Source organism: Bubalus kerabau, chromosome 12, assembly GCF_029407905.1.
Source record: "Bubalus kerabau isolate K-KA32 ecotype Philippines breed swamp buffalo chromosome 12, PCC_UOA_SB_1v2, whole genome shotgun sequence".
In the NCBI taxonomy this organism is placed as follows: domain Eukaryota; kingdom Metazoa; phylum Chordata; class Mammalia; order Artiodactyla; family Bovidae; genus Bubalus; species Bubalus kerabau.
In genome coordinates this window covers 13,402,813-13,429,939 of record NC_073635.1, presented here as the reverse complement: position 1 = coordinate 13,429,939, position 27,127 = coordinate 13,402,813, and the positions used below count along the sequence as shown (strand labels likewise).

Genomic DNA, 27,127 nt, shown 5'->3' with positions numbered 1-27,127 from the left:
GTGTCTGCAGGGTTGGTTCCTTCAGAGGGTTGTGAGGGAAGGGTCTATTTCAGGCCTCTGTCCTTGGCTTGTAGATGGCTGTCTTCATGTTGGGGCTCTCCCTTCATGCCTGTCTCTGAGTCCAAATTTCCTTTCTCATGAGGACACCAGTTTATTGGACTAGGCACCACACTTAGAGGTCCCATTTTAACTTGATTACCTCTTCCCAGATGACACAGTTGGTCAAGAATCTACCTGCAATACAGGAGACATGGGTTTCATCCCTGGGTTGGGAAAATCCCTTGGAGAAGGAAATGGCAACCCACTCCATTATTCTTGCTTGGGAAATCTGACAGAAAAACCTGGCAGGCTACAGCCCCCAGGGCTGAAAAGTTGGACATGCACGCACTGTTGTGTTCAGTTTAGTTGAGTTGCTCAGTCATATCCGACTCTTTGTGACCCCATAGACTGCAACACACCAAGCTTCCCTGTGTATCACCAACTCCCAGAGCTTGCTCAAACTCATGTCCATCAAGTCAGTGATGCGATCCCCCATCTCATTCTCTGTCATCACCTTCTCCTTCAGCCTTCAATCTTTCCCATCATCAGGGTCTTTCCAATGAGTCAGTTCTTCACATCAGGTGGCCAAAGTATTGGAGTTTCAGCTTCAACATCAGTCCTTCCAATGAACACCCAGGACTGATCTCTTTTAGGATGGACTGGTTGGACCTCCTTACAGTCCAAGGAATTCTCAAGAGTCTTCTCCAACACCACAGTTCAAAAGCATCAATTCTTCGGTGCTCAGCTTTCTTTATAGTCCAACTCTCACATCCATACATGACCACTGGAAAAACCATAGCCTTGACCAGATGGACCTTTGTTGACAAAGTAATGTCTCTGCTTTTCAATATGCTGTCTAGGTTGGTCATAACTGTCCTTCCAAGAAGTAAATGTCTTTTAATTTCATGGCTGCAATCACCATCTGCAGTGATTTTGGAGCCCAGAAAAATAAAGTCAGCCACTGTTTCCCCATCTATTTGCCAGGAAGTGATGGGACCTGATGCCATGATCTTAGTTTTCTGAATGCTGAGTTTTAAGCCAACTTTTTCACTCTCCTCTTTCACTTTCATCAAGAGGCTCTTTGGGTCTTCTTCACTTTCTACCATAAGGGTGGTGTCATCTGCATATCTGAGGTTATTGATATTTCTCCTGGCAATCTTGATTCCAGCTTGTGCTTCCTCCAGCCCAGCGTTTCTCATGATGTACTCTGCATATAAGTTAAATAAGCAGGGAGACAATATACAGCCTTGACACACTCCTTTTCCTATTTGGAACCAGTCTGTTGATCCATGTCCAGTTCTAACTTGCTTCCTGACCTACATACAGGTTTCTCAAGAGGCAGGTCAGGTGGTCTGGTATTCCCATCTCTTTCAGGATTTTCCACAGTTTATTGTGATCCACATAGTCAAAGGCTTTGGCGTAGTCTATAGAGCAGAAGTAGATTTTTTTCTGGAACTCTCTTGCTTTTTTGATGATCTAGCAGATGTTGGCAATTTGATCCCTTGTTCCTCTGCCTTTTCTAAATCCAGCTTGAACATCTGGAAGTTCACGGTTCACATACTGTTGAAGTCTGGATTGGAGAATTTTGAGCATTACTTTCCTAGCGTGTGAGATGAGTGCAATTGTGTGGTAGTTTGAACATTTTTTGGCCTTGCCTTTCTTTGGGGTTGGAATTTGGGATTGGAATGCATGCACTGTACTGTACCTCTTTAAAGACTGTCTCTAAATATGGTCATACCATGGGTTTGGACTTCAACATAAAATTTTGAAGGGATGCAAATCGATATACAACATTCAGTTTCTTTCTTTGTGAGATGTCCCTTATAGTATCACCTACCTCTTATACGTGTTACAAGAAATTCGTCACCAGAGCTTATTAATTTCCTTCCAGCAGTGCTTGGCACATAGTAAGTACTTAGAAAATCATAGCTAGTGTTGCACGTATGAACAAAGGAATATAGAATGTTCTCTAACCCCTCCCATCTGTCTTGATTACTCTTGCCTTGCTTTCAAAGAAACATGGGACTGATTGACGTGTAAGCAGACCATCCAAATTGTATTACAGTTCACTATGAAGATGGTCACAGTGGCTCCTAAGTCACCTTTCGCAGCTTTGAATGTGTATATTCTTCACTGAGCAAAGATTGGTATTATAAAATGAAAAAAGGACGAGGCAACACATTTAGATTTTTCTCTTGGAAAGTATAAACCTCCCAATACTTCTTCCATGCAACACTCTGATTGATGAGCTTGTACAACCGAGGCCAATCGGAGTCACGGCGCTGTGGCCCAGGCTGCCTCAGCGTCCCCCTGCTGGATGGAAGAGCTGACAGAGCCCTGGGAAACAGACTGTGTTTAACTGCCAGTGCCGAGTCAGCAGCAAGCGTGCAAGGATGGTTATTTGTGGGAGGCACCAAAGAGCGGCTATTATTTTAAAAGAAATTCTCAGAGAAAGAATGTTGGATTTAAAATAAATAAATGGTCATAGAAGCTGAATAAAACTGTAATGTAAGTCAAATACTGAGCGTTAGACGGTGTCCATCCACTGCCCATGAAAACAGCTCTCAGAAGCTCTGTGCTTTCAGTTCTTTCAGGATTAACATGACAATAATTGTAGTAAAAAATGGCTTCTAAAATAAAAACACACGTAGTCGATAATGCCTACCTTATAATTTTTAAAATGTAGCTAGGGTTGGTCATGGCATACCACTGGCTCTAATGATATAAGCTGAACATGCATGTTTTGTCTATTTTTTTCACGCTTTAACATCTCCAACATTGATACATATCTTAAAATTGATGTTTTAAGAAAACGTGTCACAGTTCAATTGACAACATTTCTTGCTCTTTGTTTCTGTTCTGTGCTTAGTTGCTCAGTCGGGTCTGACTCTTTGTGACCCCTGGACTGTAGCCCACCAGGCTCCTCTGTCCATGGGGCTTCTTCAGGTAAGAATACTGAGTGAGTTGCCATGCCCTCCTCCAGGGGATCTTCCCAACCCAGGGATCGAATCCAGGTCTCCCATATTGCAGGCAGATTGTTTACCGTCTGATCCACCAGGGATCAGAGTGGGTAGCCTATCCCTTCTCCAGAGGAATCTTCCCGCAGGAATCGAATCGGGGTCTCCTGCATTGCAGGTGAATTCTTTACCAGCTGAGCTACCAGGGAAGCCCTGTTTTTTCTTAGTGATACAGAAATACTGCTCAGCTAAAAATTAAAGGAGGAAGATTCAAAGAAATATGGTAGCGATTGAAAACTTATTTGGATTTACTTTGGGAATAGAAACATGACTAGCTTCAGACTTGCTTCATCCTCTTTATATCTCCTTGTTTTTCTTCCTCTAGACCTACATGTGTGTGCCTAGCTGTTCAGTCCTGTCCGACCCTTTGTGACTCTATGGACTATAGCCCACAGGCTCCTCTGTCAATGGGATTCTGCAAGCAAGAATACTGGAGTGGATAGCCATTATCCAGGAGATCTTCCAAACTCAGGAATCAAACCCTGGTCTCCTGCACTGCAGGCAGATTCTTTACCATCTGAGCCTGCAGGGAAGCCTTCTAGACCCATACTATGGGATAAATAATAACATTCTCAAGGTGCAAATGTAAAAAAATGGACACAGAGAGATTAATGATCTAAATGATATCACCCTGCAAATTCACAATGAGTGATTCAGACTCAAAAATAGTGTAATAACTACTGCTAGGTCATGCAATAAAAAAATGTGAGATCTTAAAAGAATAGCCATGGAATTTCTTGTGTGAGGGGGAGTCTGTATCTTCAGTGCCATGACGTAGACTGGGAATTGGAAAAGAGAAGGAAGCTGAAGCAATGTAAGTGACAGAAATAAGAAGCTTAAGTGGCAGAGACCATCAGCAAGACTCTAAGTAGGCAGAAAGTACAGTCCTCAACATTGTTATTATGCAAATATCCTGTTCCCAACTAGATACTTAACTTCATGTCCACACTTCAGCTCCACAATGGAACCATACGTTTACAATTCTTTATATCCTGGGCATCCAGTTAGTTGCTTCCTTCTTTTTTTTCAAACACCTTCCTTCTCTTTTTTCCATTAAACTATAGTTGATGCTTTTGAACTGTGGTGTTGGAGAAGACTCTTGAGAGTCCCTTGGACTGCAAGGAGATCCAACCAGTCCATTCTAAAGGACATCAGTCCTGGGTGTTCATTGGAAGGACTGATGCTGAAGCTGAAACTCCAATACTTTGGCCACCTCATGAGAAGAGTTGACTCATTGAGAAAGACCCTGATGCTGAGGGGGAATGAGGGCAGGAGGAGAAGGGGATGACAGAGGATGAGATGGATGGGTGGCATCACCAACTTGATGGACATGAGTTTGGGTGAACTCTGGGAGTTGGTGATGGACAGCGAGGCCTGGCGTGCTGCGATTCATGGGGTCGCAAAGAGTCGGACACGACTGAGCGACTGAACTGAACTGATAGTTGATTTACAATGTTGTGTTCATTTTAGGTGCACAGGAGCATGATTCAGTTACACACATGCACGCACACACACATATGTCTATTTCAGACTCTTTTGCCTTATAGGTTAGTGTAAGATATCAAGTGTAGTTCTGGGTGTTATATAAGTCCTTGTTGTTTATATATAGTAGTGAGTATAATTGCAAACTTCGAATTTAGCTTCCCACCTTCCCCTTTGGTGACCATCAGTTCATTTTCTTGTCTGAGTCTATTTCTATTTTGTAAATAAGCTCCTTTGTATCGTTAGATTCCACATATAAGTGATATCCTATCATATCTGTCTTTGTCTCACCTCCTTTCTTTTTTTTTAATAATTTTATTTCTTTTTGGCTGTGCTGGGTCTTTGGTGCTGCACATGGGCTTTTTCAAGTTACCATGAGTGGGGGCTCCTCTTCCTTGCAGTACGGGGGCTTCTCATTGAGGCAGGTTCTTTTGCTGTGGAGCACAGGCACTAAGGCATGTGGGCTTCAGTAGTTGCGCCACGTGGGCTCCAGAGCACAGGCTCAATAGTTGTGGCACATGCCATTGGTGGTCCGCGGCATGTGAGACCTTCTTAGAGACCTTCTTAGACCCGGGATCAAACCCACGTGTCTCCTGCAATGGCAGGTGGATTTGTCACTAAGCGACCAGGAAAGCCCCTCACCTCCTTTCTTAAGAAACACCTTACAACATATTCCTGTTATGATGTCTACCATATTCTGGGGAAAAGGAAAACAAAAGGTGGATAAACTTTCATCCCCAAACTTCAGGAAAATTCTTCCAGCAGAACGAGGGCGTCTGATGTCATGGAAAGTCAAAAAGAGAATTTTAACTTGCTCACACGAGTTGAGAAACGACCACTCCTGTAATCATAGCTGCCTCTTCAATGCAAATAACTCTTGACTCTTCTTAAATCTAAGTAACCTTGTGGTATATGAGACTAGACTAAACTTTTCAGTAGCACGGTTTTTGTCCCTGTCTCAGAACACAGATAATTTTAGACAGACATGAACCTACTTAAGATCAACCAGGAAACAAGCATATTTTAAAACAGAAAAGAGTTAAATAGATTCACCACATGACCCAAGGGAATCTACACTTTCTGTTTTTCCTTCTCAGGCTATAAAAAAAAAAAAAAGATGGAAATACTAACCATCATATAAGAAGGCATCTTAAAGACATTCTCAGGAAAATATAACAGTAGGAGAAATATTTTTAAAGAAAATAAAGCTTACACAAATGTAGGCTTATTTGCTGTCATTTTCCCTCTTTCTCCACATTTTCTCCTTCCCTACTTCCCATAAACACCGGAAGCTTCCCACCCATCTCCCTGTTGTGTTACAGACACAGAAGATCGACAGGTATTTGCTGGAAACATTAACTCTGCTAGGCTCTAGGGATGTGATGTTGAAGAAAACAGACAGTCGCTGCAATTCTGGAGCTTAAACCAATTACCAGGACAGCAGCCCAATTCTCCCCTCTCGCTCTTCTGTGAATGTTCTCAGTGAGCGTTTCTCCTGGAGCTTGTGAAGCAAATGTGACTGTGGACCCAGGTGTTTACATAGAAATCCCAGGAAGATGGAGTTTCCGACTGAGGTGAACAAGTCTCCCGTCTCTGCCTGGGGCCTTGAGTTTTCTCTTAGGATCCCGCCAGTACCATTGCAATGCAATAATGGACGTGAAAAGTGCCTCCCCTCTGTCAAGACCTGTAACAATCCCCATTGATATCCCTGCCTTATGATTACTAGATATCCAGCACTGTCCTGTTAAGACTGGAAGAGGTCACAGCCTCATTACTCTAAAGAGTAATGCCCTTTTCTTCTGGAAATAGTGAATTTCAACAGCCTAAATAGACTGTGGAAAGATGAAAGGGAAGCAAGGAAAGCTTGCTTCGAGCGGAACCACGTGGAGGAAATAGGTTTAAGTTAAACATGAGGTGTGATGTCCTGATTCAGTAGCAACCTATTGAATGATGCACATGCTTCGTGACAAGTTGACATCCTGGAAATTCCATGTACTGTCTTCAGACAAGTGATTTGTGATGAAGGAGAAGGACGAGGATGAGCAGTCTATTATTTTATATGTCATTACAGACTTGGGATAGAACCACAAACCAGAAACAGAGGGGCCAGACAAGTTCATGACCCATCGCAATACTGCTATCGCTCATTGCTATTAACTGTGCTTTCTCTCGCCTACTGTCCAAAGCCCGGCTAAAGCAGAGCTCGCCTGACAAATGCAGGCAATGATTTTTAAGAAAACATTTTTATTATCAGCTGCATAGGCTAGAGGCTTGGGCAGCACTATGGCTGAGACATGACTGGAAGGCTCAGGATTCCTTTTGCTTTGAACAAAAGACTGGGGGGTGCGTTGGAGGGGACCCACAAAGAGAGCTTGAGTGGCATCTTTTCAGCACCTTAATATTCCTTCAAAAAACTTAGCCCACAAAAAAGGCAGAGAGTTGATGATAGGTTGCTAGATATTGGTCAAAACAAAAATAATAAAAGAACAGATATAGTATTTTAGAGAGTTCAGTGTGGGGGCTACAGACTGGAGCTCAGTAGACCCACATGGACTTGTGTCCACAAAAAGTGAAGGGAGATGCAAAGAAGGAAAGAAGGTGAGAGGGAGGCAGGAAGGAAGTCAGTCAGCACTAGTCTACATCTTACAGCTCAGAGGAGGAGATAGGATTAACGAGGTTACAGCCCTCTAGTGTAAAATCACAACTCTGACAACTCCTACCAATTTCCATACCGATACGAGGATGTTTGGCAGAAGGAGCCTGATTCCTTCTGAGCATTCACCGAGGCTTCTCCAAGGAAGCGATGCTTCAGCTGATAGAGAAACGCTGCCTGCTAATCAGGAGGCTGCACTGAGGGAGAAGGTCTCAGGCAGAGGAGCAGGGTGTGCAAAGGCCCGTGGGTGAATGAATCATGGTCCACCTGCAAAGTAAAAGAGCAGGGTTGTTGAAGCCCAGATGATGATGGAGGGAGGAGTCTGCAGAGCATCCTGATCGCATAGACTCGGGTCAAATGGCAAAGGCTTTGATCTTCATCCTAAGGAACCTAAGGAGATGGGAAGGCCCACAGGGTTTTAAGGACAGGACAGGGATTTTTGTTGTTGTTGTTGTTAAATCATCATGGCTTCAGGGTGGACACTGATTTTTGGAGAGTGAAGGGGATACAGAAAACCAGTTAGGATGGAAGCTATAGCAGCTGTGCAGGTTTAACAAGACTGCATCTTAGACTAAGGTAGTAGAGATAGAGAGGAGGTAGGGAGAGGAGGACAGGAGGAGAGAAAGAGACAGAGAGCAAGAAAGAAAAAGAGAGGGAGAATGAAGAGAAAGGTTTGATATCGTATATTAATGCATGTAGGTAGAATCTAGAAAAATGGTCCAGATGAACTTAGTTCTGGGGCAGGAATAGAGATGCAGGCCTAGAGAACAGGCATATGGACACAGGGGGAAAGGGCAGGGTGGCATGAACTTGGGAGATGAGGTTCGACATGAATACACCACCATGTGTAAAGCAGAGAGCCAGTGGGAAGCCGCTGTGCAGCACAGGGAGCTCAGCTCTGTGCGCTGTGCTGACCTAGAGGCGTGGGCTGGGAAGTGTGAAGGGAGCTCCAAGAGGGAGGGGGTGCCTGTTTACACATAGCTGAATCATGTCGTTGTACAGCAGAGATGAACGCAACGTTGTAAAGCCATTAAACTCCAGTTTTCTAAAAAAGAACCTTATACTTAAAAAAATAGATATATACCATGGCGGCTCAGAGGGAGATTTCAGACTGGTTCAGTGGCGACCAGGGTTCTCAGCTGGCAGCCACTGATGACCTCCAATGAACACTGGGCAATTTCTAGCAATATGTAAGGTTATTTCACCTGATATTGGGGGTGAAACTGGCATCTAGTGGGTAGAGTTCTGAAGCATTGCTAAATATCCTACAGTGCACAGAACAATGTTACAACAAAAATTTATTCAACCCAAATTTGAGTAATACCAAAACCCAAAAGGAAAGTTATGACCAACCTAGACAGCATATTAAAAACCAGAGACATTACTTTGCCAACAAAGGTCCATCTAGTAAAAGCTATGGTTTTTCCAGTGGTCATGTATGGATGTGAGAATTGGACTATAAAGAAAGCTGAGCGCCAAAGAATTGATGCTTTTGAACTGTGGTGTTGGAGAAGACTCTTGAGAGTCCCTTGGACTGCAAGGAGATCCAACCAGTCCATCCTAAAGGAGATCAGTCCTGGGTGTTCATTGGAAGGACTGATGTTGAAGCTGAAACTCCAATACTTTGGCCACCTGATGCAAAGTGCTGACTCATTTGAAAAACCCTGATGCTGGGAAAGATTGAAGGCAGGAGGAGAAGGGGATGATAGAGGATGAGATGGCTGGATGGCATCACCGACTCAATGGAGATGAGTTTGAGTAAACTCCGGGAGTTGGTGATGGACAGGCGGGCCTGGTGTGCTGTGGTCAGTGGGGTCGCGAACAGACAGACAGAGCTGTGTGACTGAACCGAACTGAACTGAACTGAACTGAAAATTTAGAAAGCCTCAGCTAGATTCGCCTTGTCCCTTCTCAGTCCCACTGAAGGTAGACCATCCCCACCTTCACATCACCCTGAGGATAACTGAGTCATGGGAAGAGCATCGTCCATTGGAGAGCAGCGGGAAGGACCACTTGGGGGCCATGCAGCATCCAGCAAGCTCCCAGTTGGCTCAAAGGAAGCTCCTTTTTGCAGGTGAGGGCAAGCTGCACCATCCTTCTGTCTTCCCCTCCCTCCCTCTCTTCCCTTCTCCTCCCCTTCCTGACTGCAGGCATCTGTCCCGAAGTCTGTGAGAGCTGGGGAGACTCGTCCTGCCCTTGGCTTCCAAACACATGTCTCTCTTTAGCTTCTGCCCAGTGTGTATAGACTTGTATCTGCTGCCCCCATGGGCGGCCCATGAATGACTCTATCTTCAGGCTTGGGGAGCATTCAGGAGATACGCTAAGGGATTTTTGAAGTGTAGAAATACGGGAGAAACTTACTAATCAGTCCTTTGCATAATTATCCCAATGTATTATTTTGAATCAATGGTTCACCTTTCATATTATTTCTAATCAAACAACAGTTACTCTTTCTTCGTGGGCCCCATGGCACTTGGTGGTACCCTACACGTCCCCCTAGAATCAGGTTGAGGACCAGACCCCCATTCCTTTTACACTTCTCCCTTTTGCTCCTACTTCACCTCTCCCTCACCAACATTCACCTTCTCCCAGTGGCTTCCAGACAAGTTACCTCCCAGTCAGCTCTAGGGTTAGTCAAGCCTTCTCAAAAAAAAGTTAGCTTCTCCAAAAAGTTAACTCTTAAGCACCTCTAGGGTAAGGGTGACTTGAGTCACAGTCCCAAAGCAGTAAACCTTCCTTAATATTTCTCTACCCCTTGTTCCTCTTTTGCGGACTTTCTCATTTTCATAGAGAAGGTTGCCTGCTTTACTTGTTTTGAGATAAGATTCACCACATTGGCTTCTTAGAGAACGAGCGATCCATGATGTCACAAGGCAGACCAGAAACTGGAGGAGAGAGCGGGCAAGCGGGCAAGAATGGGTGAGGATAAGTGATTGTCAAAACATCAACCATAAAAAAGAAATATGGTCACTATGTTCCATCAGTGAATACCAATTTTTTACATTTTCATGCTGAGGAAGCATCATCGCCATAATAATGGTCTGCATTGTAGAAACCAGAAGCGTTTGATATTTTATCACATTGCAGGTTCATTTCTTTTCCAAAGTCCACCTTGCCCTTACATTATCATTGTTCTGCCATTTCTGAAAGCGTGTGATATTACCTTTGTAAGAACAATGACACCTCTGGAAGATTTATTGATGAGTCTTCCACATGAAAAACTAAAAAAGAAAAGGACTTGGATTTGGCGCTGATTGATTTTTCTGCCTTAATGTAATGGGTAGAAGATTGAGTTTCCTCTAAGAAATTTCAGAGAAATATTTGTTACTTTTCCACTCTTAAGGAGACAGCGATTCATGTTTACCTTGCTGTTATGATTATGATAAATAGGGGAATTACACCGACGTTCACAGCAGGTGCACAAAGCAATAGGAAGACTTTTTATTTATAGATGATTTCCAAATATTAACCCAGACTAAAATAAATGTGTGTGGTATGTGTCTATAGCTAAAGTCATTTCTACATAGTCCATGCATAGCTTCAGAGGAGAAGGAAATAAATCCATTTATGGACTAGCCCAGGCGCATCTCAAGAATAGGCTGCCACCTGTATGAAGTGATTTCAAAGTCACTGGGAGGGACCTCCATACCCTCTACTTGCTCTCCAACAGTACTTAGCAATGTTCACAATTCCTCACTTTTAAAATCTGAGCCCTTGTTAAAATGCAAATGTTAGTGAGGAAGCAAAGACATTTAGCCATTACACACATCAATAATTGTATTGGTTGGGGTTCTTTAGAGAAATAGAACCAATAGGAGGTGTGTGTGTGTGTGTGTGTGTGTGTGTGTGTGTATAGAGAGAGAGAGAGAGAATGAAAGAGATTTATTTTAGGGAATTGACTCATGTAATTGTGGAGGTTGACAGGTCTGAAATTTACAGAACAGGCCAGCAGTCTGGGAACTCCAGCAGGAGTCAATGTTGTCATCTTGAGTCCAAAAGCAATCTGGAGTCAGAATTCCTTCCTTCTTAAGAAGATCTCAGTCTTTTCTCTTAAGGCCTTTGACTGATTGGATGAGGCCCACCCCCATTACAGACAGTAATCTGCTTTTATTCAAAGTCTACTGATTTAATGTTAATCATATTTTAAAAAGGTTTCCCAGGTGGCTCAGTGGTAAAAACCTGCCTGCAGTGCAGGAGACATGAGTTCCATCGCTGGGTTGGCAAGATCCCCCGGAGAAGGAAATGGCAACCCACTCCAGTATTCTTGCCTGGAGAATGCCATGGACAGAGGAGCCTGGCGGACTACAGCCCATAGGGTCACAAAGAATCAGACACAAATGAGAGACTGAGCATGCACACACATATCTTAAAAAATACCTTCACAGCAACATCTAGACTAGTGTTTGATGGGACAGCTGGGCACGTATCGTAGCCAAATTGACATAAAATTAACCATTACCAGCTTGGATTAGTCCATCACATTTATATGCCAGTTTCCTGAGGGGGCAGTACTTGGAGAAGGCTAGTGAAAGAGGAAAAAAGAACAACAGGACAGGAATACCCAACAACAAGGGGCATAAGCCACACACCGCAGAGGGGAGTCCAAGGCCAGGGTGACGACAAGGGGGATGCAGGGTATGGGATTTGGCCGAGGGGAAGGGGAAGGCAGGCATCGGAAGGAAAGTTTTCCCAGAAGATGGAGGATGACTACGGAAATAATCTCAGACAGAATTAGCCTGGAGCTTTAGAAAGCTCATCTGTAGAAGCCCTTGGTCCCCTCTTGAGCTAGTGCTTGTGGTACTTGGGAAACAGTGGCTGGCTTTATTTTGGGGGGCTCCAAAATCACTGCAGATGGTGACAGCAGCCATGAAATAAAAAGACGCTTACTCCTTGCAAGAAAAGTTATGACCAACCTAGACAGCATATTAAAAAACAGAGACACTACTTTGCCAACAAAGGTCCGTCTAGTCAAGGCTATGGTTTTTCCAGTGGTCATGTATGGATGTGAGAGTTGGACTATAAAGAAAGCTGAGCACCGAAGAATTGATGCTTTTGAACTGTGGTGTTGGAGAAGACTCTTGAGAATTCCTTGGACTGTAAGGAGGTCCAACCAGTCCATCCTAAAAGAGATCAGTCCTGGGTGTTCATTGGAAGGACTGATGTTGAAGCTGAAACTCCAGTATTTTGGCCACCTGATGCAAAGAACTGACTCAGTGGAAGAGACCCTGATGCTGGAAAAGATTGAAGGTGGGAGGAGAAGGGGAGGACAGAGGATGAGATGGTTGGATGGCATCACCGACTCAATGGACATGAGTTTGGGTGGACTCCGGGAGTTGGTGATGGACAGGGAGGCCTGGCGTGCTGTGATTCATGGGGTTGCAAAGAGTCGGACACGACTGAGTGACTGAACTGAACTAAACTGAGTCTGTATTTAGTATCAGTATGAGAAATAGCAAGAAGAGGAAGACATTGATTGGTGTTCACCATGAGCCAGATTCTATCCTAGTTTCTTTATTTGTTAATCCATTTAATCTCCTCGACAATGAAATGAAAATGGCCCTATTGTTGTCCTCATTTTACAAATAAGAAAACAGACCTAGAGCGGCTAAGCCACTTGCCCAGAGTCACACAGAGACACGCCCTACCCTCCTAGGGTAGCAACTGAGCATGCACAATCCATGTCAGACCTGGGCTCATTCTGTTGTCTCCAAAACTGCACTTGAAGATGTTGTTCAGTAAGTGGCTTTGTGTTCCGCGTGTTAGAACATATACATACACAACATGTTCCTTTTAGTACCAGGAAATGATTGTATCTCCTAAGGAACTGGTTTACTTAGATGTATCAGATAAACTAACCCATTTGGCTTTCTCCTTCTGCTTAGTGTGTAATTCTCTTTTTCCATTTCAGTAGACTCCGTTTATGAATGCTTATTTTTCAGATTATGCCAAGCCCTGCTTGTCAGTAAGAAAGATATAAACCCTAAACAATTTGTAACATTTTATACATGATTTTGTTGCTTAAAATAATCCAATAACTATGGACAGTGAGAAATTTCATATTTCTGAAGTCCTATTATCCCAGAAAATGAAGCTTTCAAAGTGATTTCTCTGACAGAAACAGCTGAGGCTCAAACACACACCAATATTTCAAGAAATCACGTTCCAAGGTTAAGTGGGTGTAGATAGGAATAGTCTGCTGGAGATTTCAGGCTTCAGAAGGACCAGACCATTCTCACCTATGAAATGCAGAGGAGCCAAACTTCCTATATCCAACCTCTAGGGGTCCAGTTACGAGAACACTAAATAGCACACGAGATTCTTGAAGAAAAATGACGCAGAAAGGTAGAAGCTTACACTTCTAAGGCCCAGAACAGTTTCAGAAGGAGAATGCTGCTAAGTCGCTTCAGTCGTGTCCGACTCTGTGCGACCCCATAGATGGCAGCCCACTAGGCTCCCCCATCCATGGGATTTTGCAGGCAAAAGTACTGGAGTGGGGTGCCATTGCCTTCTCGTAAGAAGGGGAATAAGGGAAGATAAAAATCTGCAGCTGGCTACAGGGTCCCAGCAAAGCAACACGTCTACTCGTTGGAGTTGATCTCTGGTTTTGCTTCGGATCATGCTTCTGTTTCTGCTGTCTCTCTAGCCCAGATTTCTCTCCATGACCAAGGCTGTCCACACCCTGGCCCTGATCTGAGTAGAACCCAGCCTCCAATGTCTGTAGAGCCCAGCCTCCACATCCTGTGGGGGGCCTCCATCTCACACCAAGCCTTCACTCCACTTTCACTTCTAACTCCCACTTCCCAGTGATGGCCAACATCCTGCCTTATCTCTGCTCCAGCCCACAGTGCCTCGATCTACTGACACCACAGCTAAAACACTGCCTTTATCCCACCCCTTCATGGTGGAATGGCAGTGCCCACGCTGTCTGTGATACAGGGCAGAAGACCAGGGACACAAGCCATGTACATCACCTGATACTGCATGGCCAGCACCTTCAGGACCATCAGACCAAGGTGGCATAGTCCCAGGTCCAGAAAAGCCTCAGCTTCCTTTCTCAAGTACCCGAGTCGATGCAATAGGACACGGCAATGCTCAGCTCATTTCCTGGCACAGGCAGAAGTGTCCATGGAGCTGTAGACAAGGCATCTTTTTCCTCCATATGGAGTGAGCCTTCCTATGAGTCAGCGAACTGGGCAGGGTTGCCAGTGGGTTACATCCTCAAATGCCACGAACCAGCAACTGCAGGAAAAACCAGGTCAGAAACACTAAGGCCAAGGTTATGAGACAATCTGGAAAGTCCAGAAGACTTCATTGAGGTATACCTCACAAACCACACACACATCCTCAGCAAGAATGGTCCAGTCACGTGGTGGTAATCGCAATAGCCTGAGGGGTACTTGGGACACAGTAGTCTCAGAAGCTTCCAGTGACCACTGGTAACCAATGGTCTCATGGCTGGTTGACAGCCTCTTCCAGGCTTCAGTCAACCCCTTCTCCTTCATAGCCCTTGGGATCCAGTGTCCAGGAGTCTCACCATGTGCTTGGACATCCTATGGTCTCAACTCCAAGTTTGAACGCTGAGCCATCCTTCAGGACTGCTGGGCCCACCTACACTGGAGCTGTCCATTTGAAAGCATCTTTCAGACCATCTCTAAGAAGTGTTTAGCTTTTGACGATTCTGCCCATCATCCTCATTATCACACTATCAGCCTAGTCCTAGGTTGACCCACGTCGTCTCCCTGTGCTCTCATCCAGAGAGCATGACCTTTACGTACCTAAGGAAAAAAAGGTATAGTAATTACATTTATATCGGCTTCCCTGGTGTCTTAGACGATAAAGAGTCTGCCTGCCATGCAGGAGACCTGGGTTTGATCCCTGGGTCAGGGCGATCCCTACAGAAGGGAATGGCTACCCACTCCAGTATTCTTGCCTGGAGAATTCCATGGACAGGGGTGCCTGATGGGCTACAGTCCTTTGTAGCCCTTTGCCACAGGGTTGCAAAGAGTGAGACATGACTGAGAGACTTTCACCATCACTAATGGCATTTATATGGTATCTGAGCTACGCTGGCTAAAAGCTGTGCATGGATAGAGAATTTGCCAAATGAGACAGACTGTGGAATTCTGTATCAACAAATGATCCATCCCATTCCAAATGATAGAAGACCCAACACCAACTAGCTTAAACAAAAATGGGATTCACTGACCTGCATAACAGAAGCGTCCAATGGCAGAGCTTGACGACTCCAGGTTCAGCAGGATTCAGGGCCCAAACAACGTCATTATGATTTAGTTTTTCTTTTTCCCACAATTTCACAATTTTGTCTTCTTCTCTGTTGACTTTAGATACAGGGTACAAATGGTATTAAAATATTGGCAGCAAATTCAGAGCTTACATCTTCTGGGGTTTTAGGTCCAACCAGAAATATTGAGTCCACTTTCTCAACCACTTAGTCATTTCAGAATTCATTACCTTTGTTCTGATTGACCTAATTTAGGTCAAGTGCTATTCTTGGACCTGACTGTTATGTAGAGAAAAAGTGTATATGTGTAAGGTAAGATTCTGGTGTGTATCATTTAAAATTCTAGCTGAAAAGAAGAAAACCAACTCATACTAATTCATTTAAAAAGCTTAAATGAGGTATTTCCGAATCTCCTTCTCTCTAAATGTAAGCTCTGCTATCAACTGTGTTGACATCATTATCAGACACACTCTTCCCAGTAGTGGAAAGGCGGTCACAAGTAGCTCCAGACGCATATCAAACCAACTTAGCGCTCCAGTAAAAAAAAAAAAAAGTTTCTCTTTCCTGGTATCTCCAGCCTAAGTCCCAGAGAAGGTTTTCATTAGCCAAGACTGAGTCACATGCCCACATGTCAACCAATTGCCATTGGTCAAGAATAAGAAATACTGTAACTGGCCTGGCCTAAGGCATTTTAACATATGATTAAAAGCATGGTGCTCTGGGCTTCCCTGGTAGCTCAGTGGTAAAGAATCCACCTGCCAATGCAGAAGACACAGGTTTGATCCCTGGTCTGGGAAGATCCCACATGCCACACGGCAACAAAGCCCATGTACCACAACTGCTGAACTTGTGCTCTAGGGCCCGGGAGCTGCAACTGCTGAGCCCATGTGCTCTTGAACCTGTGCCCCACAGCAAGAGAAACCACTGCAATGAGAAGGCTGTGCACTGCGACAGAGTAACCCCGGCTCACGAGACTAGAGAAAGCCTACGTGCAGCAGTGAAGATCCAGCACAGCCAAAATAAATAAATATATATATTTTTAAGTATGGGGCTCCAAAACTAAATGGGAAAAAAAAATGAAACTGTTGGTCAGTCAGTTTTGTTCAACTCTTTGTGACCCCATGGACTGTAACCAGGCTCCTCTGCCCATGGGATTTTTCAGGCAAGAATACCGGAGTGGGTTGCCACTTCGCTCTCTAGGGAATCTTCTCGACCCAGGGATCTAACCTGGGTCTCCTGTATCTCCTGCATTGCAGGTGGATTCTTTACCCACTGAGTCATCGAGGAAGCCCCCAAAACTAAATGGCCAGGAGTTAAATCTCACTTCCTCTTTATATCAGTTATATGCTCTTTAAATCATTGTTTTCTTCATTTGTAAACTGGAGAGAATAGTTCAACCTTGTAGGAAATCAAAAAAGCTAATAGGTGCAAAGTGCCAATAGGTGTAAAGTGCTTAGAACAAATCTGGTCCATCCTACACATCAAATAAATTAGATTCTTTGCTTATTCCCATAACAACGATGAGGATGATGATGGTTTGTCCTTCCCTGGATGGGGGGAGTGTGGTGAGCCACACAAAAACCATTTTCTGAGAGTTAGAGAGAGATGATTTCTGAGAGTGAGAGAGGATTCCTGTATGACGCCATAGCATATATGCAATCGATTGACATTCACATGTGATCTGGGGTATGGGTACGGGTGTGTGTGAGTGACATGTATTGGCATATGGGGCGAGGGCTTGGAGAAAAAGTGCTCCCTGTAATTATTTTTAAACCTGCCAGTGGTGTCTCCTGATCTCTTTAATGAGGAGACAGAGGAAAGCTCTGAGTTTGTTGTGGTGGGACCTGATTTGACTTGACTTGACTGTATCCATTATGGTCCCCAAGTGGGTAATCCAGCGTTATTGCAGTGATACACTGGCGGCTTGAATAGAGCTGGTGGTTTCCAGTGGTGGTCTGGCTAATGCTGAGAGAAAATCTGAATAATGACAAAGCAACTTTTTGCCTGTATTCAACAAGAAGGTTTTTATCCCCCTAAAAAACTCATGAATTCACCTCATAAAATTTCCTAAGTACATCTCATGTACCCAGCACCCTCTTAAGGCCCAGAGCTGAAGTACAGGGGAGAAAAAAAAAAAAGAATTAGAGTTGAAGATAATAAAGCCTAGAGCTAGAGGCATGCTCAGGAGGAGCCAGAAAACTGTGTTTGTTTTAAGCAAAAGTGTTATCCTTTTGAAATGATTTCCTATATTTATCTTCTAAGAGCAGAGTCCACATTAGATAGACCATAAATCTAACTGAGTTCTGAGAAATAATATATTCTCAGACTTGCCTGAAGTGGGGTTTGCATGGCTGTATGTTTTTCTTGGTTTCATTTGCATGAGAGAAAAAGAAAAAAAGAATAGAAAAAAAGCTTAGCAAGCACAGCTCTAAGGCTTTCATTTCAGCAGGCTATTAAAATGACTTAGCTCAAAAGGTAAATTTTGATTTTTCTTGAGCAGGTCTTTCACAAAAAGGTAGCCCTATAATTTTCTTCTAAATTTAGATTATTTTGTAGATTGTCCGTCTGTCTTTCATTTAGTCAATCATCTAAAATGCTTCCATACAATCATGAGTAAAGGAGAAGGAAGTTGAGGTTTGTGGTTTTTTTTTTCCCTAAGCCTTTAAGGAAAAGTGTTGAATTGATCACCTCAGACGTGATTCTTCAACTGACTTCACTGAAATAGAGAAGGCTTGTAAACACATGCTCAACACTTTTTTTGTCTAATGTTTTTTTGTTTATAGTCCTCCTCCAGTAAATGATTGAAATCATTGTCTACTTCCTCATTCACCATTCTTTGCTCTGAGTTGAGAAAGCTGTTTGTCACAGGATGTAATAAAACATTTTAATCAACTGGATGAAACAGGCGAATTATGCCTTGAGCAGTGGGACCCTGTGCTTGGAAAGAATTGGCCTGACCTCTTGCATGTCTAACCTGTGGGGCAATGAGTGTCTTCTGAAGTGGAAGAGTGGTCACCCATGGGGAAGTGAAAGCTGGTGTTTCATTGGAAGACGCTTTTGCTGATACCTTGCTTGCCAAGCACAGAAAATTGGCTTGAAAGCAAAATCAGTTGCAACACACAGTATTTGGAGAGATTTTTGAAGTGGAACAAATTTCCCCCTTTCTAAAATCATAATAATTTGCCGAACAGAAACTGTGGTCTAGGAGGAATCCATCTGAAAAGAGTTGGGTATTAAAAATAGCTACTAATCACTCCCTGTCTAGTCTCATGGAGTCAAGTTTAGACCCAATAAAAGTTGTATGACATTCTAATGATATCCAGCTGTTACAATCCAATGAGTGAGACCACAGAAATCAAAGGAAAGCCTTTACTCAGCTGGATTCTTATACCAAAATCAATGATACCATGACCCTTTGGCTGTTTGAATCTTCTGGGGGAAAGAAAGTGACAGCCATGTATTCTAGACAATAATAACAGCTACCACTTCTTATGGGCATATTGGTTATCTAAGTGCCTGCCAAATTTTACCCTGTAAGCCTGTATTAGACATGAACAAAATCACTCAAGTCTCTCAGTTACTGTGTAGTAGATTGGTCAGGGGTACCATCGACAGTGTTAGAAGATTTTGCATCTGACTACTTTGCTAACAAAGTGCAGCTTGACATCAATTTAAGGACTTTTATTTGTTTTCACTTATTTTTACAAAATGGCTTCCCTGGTGGCTCAGTGGTTAAAAAAAAAAAAAAAATCCCCTGCAGTGCAGGAAACACGGGTTCAGTGCCTGGGTGAGGAAGATCCCCCTGGAGAAGGAAATAGCAATCCACTCCAGTAATCTTGCCTGGGAAATCCCATGGACAGAGCAGTTTGGCGGGCTATGGTCTATGGGGTCGCAAAGAGTTGAACATGACTTAGGGGCTAAAAAACAGCATTTTTACAAAATAAAGCTCTTTGACTTACATTTCAAGTAATTTTGCAAATGAATGTAATACATTTCTCTCCCTTCAGACATCATGGTAGAGTAGGAAGTGTATTGATTTTGCAGGAAGGTGGAGGGGGACTGCAATCACCAAAGAGCTGTGCGATCCAGACAAGTTATTAACCACCTACCTTTCAGTGCAGGGTGCTTCTCTTCTGCGCAAAGACAGAAAGTCATTTGACTTAGGTTGTTGAAGGTTAAAATGACATAGAACATGCAAGGGATCTGGTCATTCTTGGCACTTACTAGGTGCTTAATAATCATTTATCTTTCTAATTATTTTCTGGTCCCAGTCATTCATTTGTCCACACATTAGACAGCTTCACACTTGGGTTTTGTGTGCAAGTGCCCACTTGTCACCAAAGGTCAGACTGTCCTGCTCCCAAGACCAGATGACAACACATGTTAACGCATCTGTAATATCACTCCTCAACCACTAGTGTTCTTCTTCTGTTCAGTGAACTCCTGCTGAGCGTCTATCCCCTGAAGCCATGTGGTGGGGATACTAAGATGAAGAAGACCCAAGGCCAGCACTCATAAAGCCTCAATACCTTGTGAGGAAAGTGGGTAAGAAAATCAACAATTATATCTCAGTGTCATAAGTTTTCCGGGAAGGCAATGGCACCCCACTCCAGTATTCTTGCCTGGAAAATCCCATGGATGGAGGAGCCTGGTAGGCTGCAGTCCATGGGGTCGCTGAGGGTCGGACATGACTGAGCAACTTCACTTTCACTTTTCATTTTCATGCATTGGAGAAGGAAATGGCAACCCACTCCAGTGTTCTTGCCTGGAGAATCCCAGGGACAGGGGAGCCTGGTGGGCTGCCGTCTATGGGGTCTCACAGAGTCGGACACGACTGAAGCAACTTAGCAGCAGCAGTCATAAATTTTACCCAGGAGGTCTGCACACAGTGTCTGAAAGAAGAGAATTTGGGCTCCCCAGTGGCAACAGAGGGGAAAAGGAAGTCCAAGAATGCTTAAACTGAATGTACACCTAGCAGAAGTTTTACCCAAACAAGAGGAGAACAGAAAAGGATGCAGGTAAAAGGGTTCGAGGTAAAAGAAGCTATTGCCTCTTTTTTGGTGGCACAAAATCCATCACACTTAGTGTCTATAATCTTGTACTTCAATTCACCATAGATAAAGATGGAAAAACTATTAATATGGAGCATCTCTTGTGGCCAAGGTGGACTGTTAAAAGGATGTAAAGATGGAATGAATACCTTCAGGGAGCTTGAAATAGAAAAGAGTGAGATGCATAGATGGCAGATAACGATGTAAGACTAGAAATTGACAATTACTGCTGGAACTGTCCAAGCTACCCAGGATTTATGAGTGCTTTAGAGTGACTGTTTAATTTATTTTACAGAACTGGTGGCTTCCCAGGACTAAAGGAGTTGAGTGCCAAAGTATTAGAGCCTAAGATTTCCAAGTCCAGTCTCAGAGACAAAGTTGGAACAGGTACAAAAGCACTATTCCTGTGCCCAAAGGGATGTTTTCAAGGTGAGAATATGAAAGTGAGTGAATTGTGTGTCATCTTATATTTTGAAATAATAGACAAGTTGTAAAAATGGTTAAGCACTTAAGCAGTGGGGAAGAAAGCAGCGGACCTAAGTATCTTTGGAAGACAGTGTTTTGACTGGATCCTATAAGGCTAAATATAAGAAGACTACACACAAATATCTGGATCTTCATGACCCAGATAACCACAATGGTGTGATCACTCACCAAGAGCCAGACATCCTGGAATGCGAAGTCAAGTGGGCCTTAGGAAGCATCACTACAAACAAAGCTAGTGGAGGTGATGGAATTCCAGTTGAGCTATTTCAAATCCTAAAAGATGATGCTGTGAAAGTGCTGCACTCAGTATGCCAGCAAATTTGGACAACTCAGCAATGACTACAGGACTGGAAAAGATCAGTTTTCATCCCAATCCCAAAGAAAGGCAATGCCAAAGAATGCTCAAACTACTGCACAATTGTACTCATTTCACACACTAGTAAAGTAATGCTCAAAATTTTTCAAGCCAGGCTTCAACAGTATGTGAACCATGAACTTCCAGATGTTCAAGCTGGATTTAGAAAAGGCAGAGGAGCCAGAGATCAAATTGCCAACATCCGTTGGATCATAAAAAAAGCAAGAGAGTTCCAGAAAAAAATCTATTTCTGCTTTATAGGCTACACCAAAGCCTTTGACTGTGTGGATCACAATAAACTGTGGAAAATTCTCCAAGAGATGGGAATACCAGACCACCTGACCTGCCTCTTGACAAATCTGTATGCAGGTCAAGAAGCAACAGTTAGAATTGGACATGGAACAACAGACTGGTTCCAAACAGGAAAGGAGTACATCAAGGCTGTATATTGTCACCCTGCTAATTTAACTTATATGCAGAGTACATCATGAGAAACTCTGGGCTGGAAGAAGCACAAGCTGGAATCAAGATTGCTGGAAGAAATATCAATAACCTCAGATATGCAGATGACACCACCCTCATGGCAGAAAGCGAAGAAGATCTAAAGAGCCTCTTGATGAAAATGAAAGAGGAGACTGAAAAAGTTGGCTTAAAAATCAACATTCAAAAAACTAAGATCATGACATCTGGTCCCATCACTTCATGGTAAATAGATGGGAAACAGTGGAAACAGTGATAGACTTTATTTTCTTGGGCTCCAAAATCACTGCAGATGGTGACTGCAGTCATGAAATTAAAATATGCTTGCTCCTTGGAAGAAAAGCTATGACCAACCTAGACAGCATATTAAAAAGCAGAGACATTACTTCACCAACAAAGGTCCATCTAGTCAAAGCTATGGTTTTTCCAGTAGTTATGTATGGATGTGAGAAAGAAAAGAAAGTGAAGTTTCAGTTGTGTCTGACTCTTTGCAACCCATGGATTGTAGCCTACCAGGTTCCTCCATCCATGGGATTTTCCAGGCAAGAATACTGGAGTGAGTTGTTGCCATTTCCTTCTCCAGGAGATCTTCCTGACCCAGGGATTGAACCCAGGTCTCCCACATTGTAGGCAGACACTTTACTGTCTGAGCCACGAGGGAAGCTCTCATGGATGTGAGAGTTGGACTATAAAGAAAGCTGAGCACTGAAGAATTGATGCTTCTGTGGTGTTGGAGAAGACTCTTGAGAGTCCCTTGGACAGCAAGGAGATCAAATGAGTCCATCCTAAAGGAAATTAGTCCTGAATATTCATTGGAAGGACTGATGTTGAAGCTGAAACTCCAATACTTTGGCCACCTGTTGCGAAGAATTGACTCATTGGCAAAGACCCTGATACTGGCAAAGATTGAAGGTGGGAGGAGAAGGGGACAACAGAGGATGAGATGGTTGGATGGCATCACCAACTCGATGGACATGAGTTTGAGCAAACTCCGGGAGTTGGAGATGGACAGGAGGCCTGCCATGATGCAGTCCATAGGGTTGCAAAGAGTCGGACATGACTGAGTGACTGAACTGAACTGAACTGAACACATAAATACTGTAGTTGGTGAATTGTTCCACACAAGGATATGGGTTCACAATTCTGAAACTATTTGAAATGCTTTATAGGGTTGAGCTAATAAGTAAACATATTTTATAATGCAACCCAAAAAGTATTACTGTCAACAACTAAGCCTTTATTGTTAAATCAAATGTACTTTCAAATTATATTTATATAGAGAATAAAATATAAAGAATTCGCTTATAAGATATCATATATAAGTGATATTAACATTATCTTGAGAAATGCAGTTTGATGAAGATTCAGCTTGAGTAAAAGATTAGTCTCTTAAGTACAACCTATTTTTTCACTGCTAATGAGAGAGAATCCACAAACTTTATGTCAAGAGGAAGTCCTGCATTTCTTGGTTTGCTCTTGGAAGTCCATGATTCTTTAGATTTGGAGGAAGGAATGGACCATAAAGGAGTTCATTGCTGAATCCAGCACGTGAAGGTGGAGGAACTCCATCTGATGGGGTGTTCCTCTGGATCCACTGGCCTTGATGACCCCGCAGGTGGAGGCCAAGGTGGATGAATACAGTGTGGCAGCTCAGGAGGCCTGGGTGGAGTTGCGGGGGTGGGGGGGGGCGGGGGGTGCGGAACACAGCATTGTTTTAAATCCTAGGACCCCTCCTGCAAAAGCGACCACCTGGGCTTGACTCTTGGCCTCCTGGCAGGGTTAGAGAAACTCTTTGTGAGATGCTAAGTCTCGTGATCTCCTCTATGACTTCAAGCATCATTAGCATCTCCTCTATCTCTTCTTTCTGTATCGAGCGTTTGGGTTTCTCTTTCAGCTCTTTAACCAAGGAAGTTAATTTTTCCATCAACATCAAGTTGGTCCTCTTCACCTTCTTGTAAGCATTTGTAAGTCGGCTTATGTTTAAAGACTCTTTTTCTAGCCTGGCACTCTCTAGAACCAATTCAGTTTCTGCATACTCCTTTTCAGCCACCCTAAACTTGTCAGAGAGTTGGCATTTCTCATTAATCCATGCAGCCACTGTTTCTGAGAGCTCTCTTTCACGTCTTAGGTAAAGTCGGCTTCTAACAGCCAGAACAAGTCTTAATGTAAATAGGAGACCCACCAATAAGGTGATGGCAAGCACACACATCCCTGCCTCCCTTTGAATGCTGCAGAAAGTGAGTCGTGGACTCAGGTCATTGAGCAATGGCTTCACTACCACCTCACTCACCTTCCAAAGGGCTAGCCCAAAGCCAGGCTCCACAGAGGATCGCAGCCGCTGCATTACACTAGGCCTACCACAGGGTTCTGCCTGGTAACCGTGGATCCACCAGCCACAACAGAACCAGGAGAAGCCCCCAGCGTTCCACCCAGAACCCAACCAGCAACTGCCAGCCTGGACTGATCAGTGGTATGATTGCTGGAGCTGGGAGAGTTGCAGATAAAATATACTTGTCTTCAAAAAATAAAAAAGATAAATACATTGTAGATAATGAGATCCAGGTTTCTCATAATTGGAGAAACATATTCCAAAAAGAAAGGGTTGAGGTAAGAAAGAAACCTATGGTATTAGATTGGAGTTGGAGAAATCAGTGTGAACTGATTTTTTAAATATATATAAACAGAGAGATATGAAACTATATATATAACTGTGTGTGTGCATGAGTGAGTACATATACACATACCTCTAGCTTTGTCTGCTGTGAGAGACTAGAAGCATGACACCTGAGTAGCAATGAGCCGTCCTAGAGTCCAAATTTTGGCTTCCAAATACTCTTCTTCAATGAAAGAAATCAGGGTCCTCTTTGGAGTGGTGGATGATCCCAGGGGTGGGGCAGGGTAAATACAAGATGAGCAATGCACAAAAACAAACAAACAAAAAAGAAAGTTTCTTGAGAGAGAGAAAGAAAAAAACTTTCTTTCTGAGGCATATTGAAAGGCACCGACTTTTACTTGAAAGAGCCCCCAGTGGCCAACTAAAACAGTTTGAGCAACAGAATAATGGATCTGGGTCATAACCCACAGGATAGAGCAAATACCCTTATGTCCATGTAAATAAGTAACTGAATAAATAAGTACAACTTGGAGAAGGAGCAACTCTCTCTATAGATCTCCCACTAACAAATGTAGAAGGACTAAAGAAACTAGAAAGTCTCCATGACCAAACTCCAATGGTAATTGTTGCAGGTGAGATTCATGGATAGAAGATGGCATTTAGTGGGGCCAATGTTTAAGGAGAAACAGGATATTTATGTAGCTTCAAAGTATCTCTTCCCAAAACTATATGTACTAGTTTTAAAGTGAAAGATGGTAATTTACAGTTGAAAAACCTGTAGCTAAATGATCAAGGTTAACATCACTAGTAACGACTCCACATCATGAATCCTTGATACGATGCCCTGAGAAAAGCTCATCTCTGTGGTGTTCTTCTCAATAATACAGTCTCACTGTCCTCATGAGAAATCATTACACAAACCCGAATTGAAGACACCAGAGATCATGAAAGACAAGGAAAGTCTGAGAAACTGTCACGGATTGGAGGAGACCGATAAGACACGATGACGAAATGCAAAGTGAAACCTTGGATCAGAAGGGGAAAAAAAGGACTTTGGTGGAGACATTGGTAATATCTGAATAAAATCTGTAGTTTATAGTATTGTACCAGTATTAACTTCTTAACACTGGTCATGTCACTATTATTCTGTGTGATGTTAACATTATGGAAGCCTGAGTAGAGAGTATTTGGAAACTCTTCCATAAGTCTAAAATTATTTCAAAAAGTTTAAAAAATAAAATCCAAAAGCATTCAAGTCTCATGCGTCATCTTTCTATAAGTGGATTTGGTATCCTCTGGGACTGTAGTTGTTGTTTAGTTGCTGAGTCCTGTCCTACTCTTTTGTGACCCTATAGCCTGTAGCCCACCAGGCTCCTCCGTCCATGGGATTCTCCAGGCAAGATAATGGGAGGGCATTGCAGTTTCCTCCTGCACGGGTTTTCCCAACCCAGGGATCGAACCCTCATCTCCTGTACGGCAGGCAGATTCTTCCCCACTGGGGAAGCTGTCAGTTTCCTATTGCGCAGCAGCAAATTACCAGAAATCAAACGGTTTATATAACAACACCAACTTGTTACCTTATAGTTCCGTAGGTCAGAATTCAGCGTGAGTCTCACTGGACTGAAATAGATGTTAGTAGCACTGCTTTCCTTCCAAAAAACTCTAGTGATGAACACTTTTCTTTGCCTTTTTCAGCTTCCGGGGACTGCCTGCACTCCTCAGCTCACAGTTGCCTCCTCCATTTCAGAGCCCGCACTCTCGGGTCACGTTGCCGTCCCTGTGACCCTCCTTCCATCGTCACAGCTCCCTGACTAGAGCTGGGAAAGATTTTCCTCTTTTAATGATACATGTGATCAAATTGATTAAATTGTACCTACCTGCATAATCCTCTCTCATTTTAGAGTCCTTAACTTACTCCCATTTGCAGAGTTCCTTTTGCCATGGAACACAACATAGTCGCAGGTGTGGGGATTAGGACATCCTTGGGGTGGGGGTGGGGGGTGTGGGCCATTGCTCAATCTATGACAAGGACTTTTTGGTGGAAAGGAGACTTAATGCTCTGCATGGGAACCCCCCCAACACAGATGAGACAAATTCCCAGGGCTTCCTTTATCAAATCAGTGAAGTATCCTACATAGTGCTGCTTTTCTTTTCTTTTCTTTTTTTTTATTTTTCGATGTGGACCTTTTTTTTTTTTTGCCACCTTATTATTTTTTTTTTTTTTTGCCACCTAATTTTTTTTAATTGACGGCTATTTGCTATACAGAATTGGACCATATTTTTAAAGTCTTTATTGAATTTGTTACAATATTGCTTCTGTTTGTGTTTTGATTTTTTGGCTTCAAGGCACAGTGGAATCTTAGTTCTGCAACCTGGGATCAAGCCCTCATCCCCTGCTTTGCAAGGCAAAGTATCAACCACGGGCACTGCCAGGGAAGTCTCCTTAAGATATTCTTAATTAGTTAATGATTGATGATTTGTACTGAAAATAGTTACCATAAAATACCACTACAGTCAATGTTGGACTGCCTCTTGGGTGGTTCGTTTTTATTCGAACGGCGTTCTCCTTTCCACTATGTAGGTCTCTGCCATTTTACAGCTGCACAGTCGGGCCCTCCATTCTCAAGCAGGCCTGGGTCTGGGCATCATAGAAGTACCACTCACCTTGTTCTGTGGCCCCTCTGTGCCAGTGCCCTGCCCAGCATCGG

General features: G+C 43.3%; 2 long non-coding RNA genes across 2 annotated transcripts; one reads left to right on the top strand and one right to left on the bottom strand.

The window, feature by feature from the left end:
• On the bottom strand, positions 1 to 26,232 carry LOC129624079 (uncharacterized). The gene is made up of 4 exons (XR_008700733.1): positions 25,997 to 26,232; positions 15,398 to 15,530; positions 14,163 to 14,430; positions 1 to 234 (listed from the first exon to the last, which is right to left on the bottom strand). It is a non-coding gene; the product is annotated as an uncharacterized LOC129624079 (long non-coding RNA).
• LOC129624080 (uncharacterized) lies at positions 19,879 to 25,591 on the top strand. The gene is made up of 3 exons (XR_008700734.1): positions 19,879 to 19,978; positions 20,780 to 20,913; positions 25,307 to 25,591. It is a non-coding gene; the product is annotated as an uncharacterized LOC129624080 (long non-coding RNA).
• Positions 26,233 to 27,127: the final 895 nt, after the last annotated feature.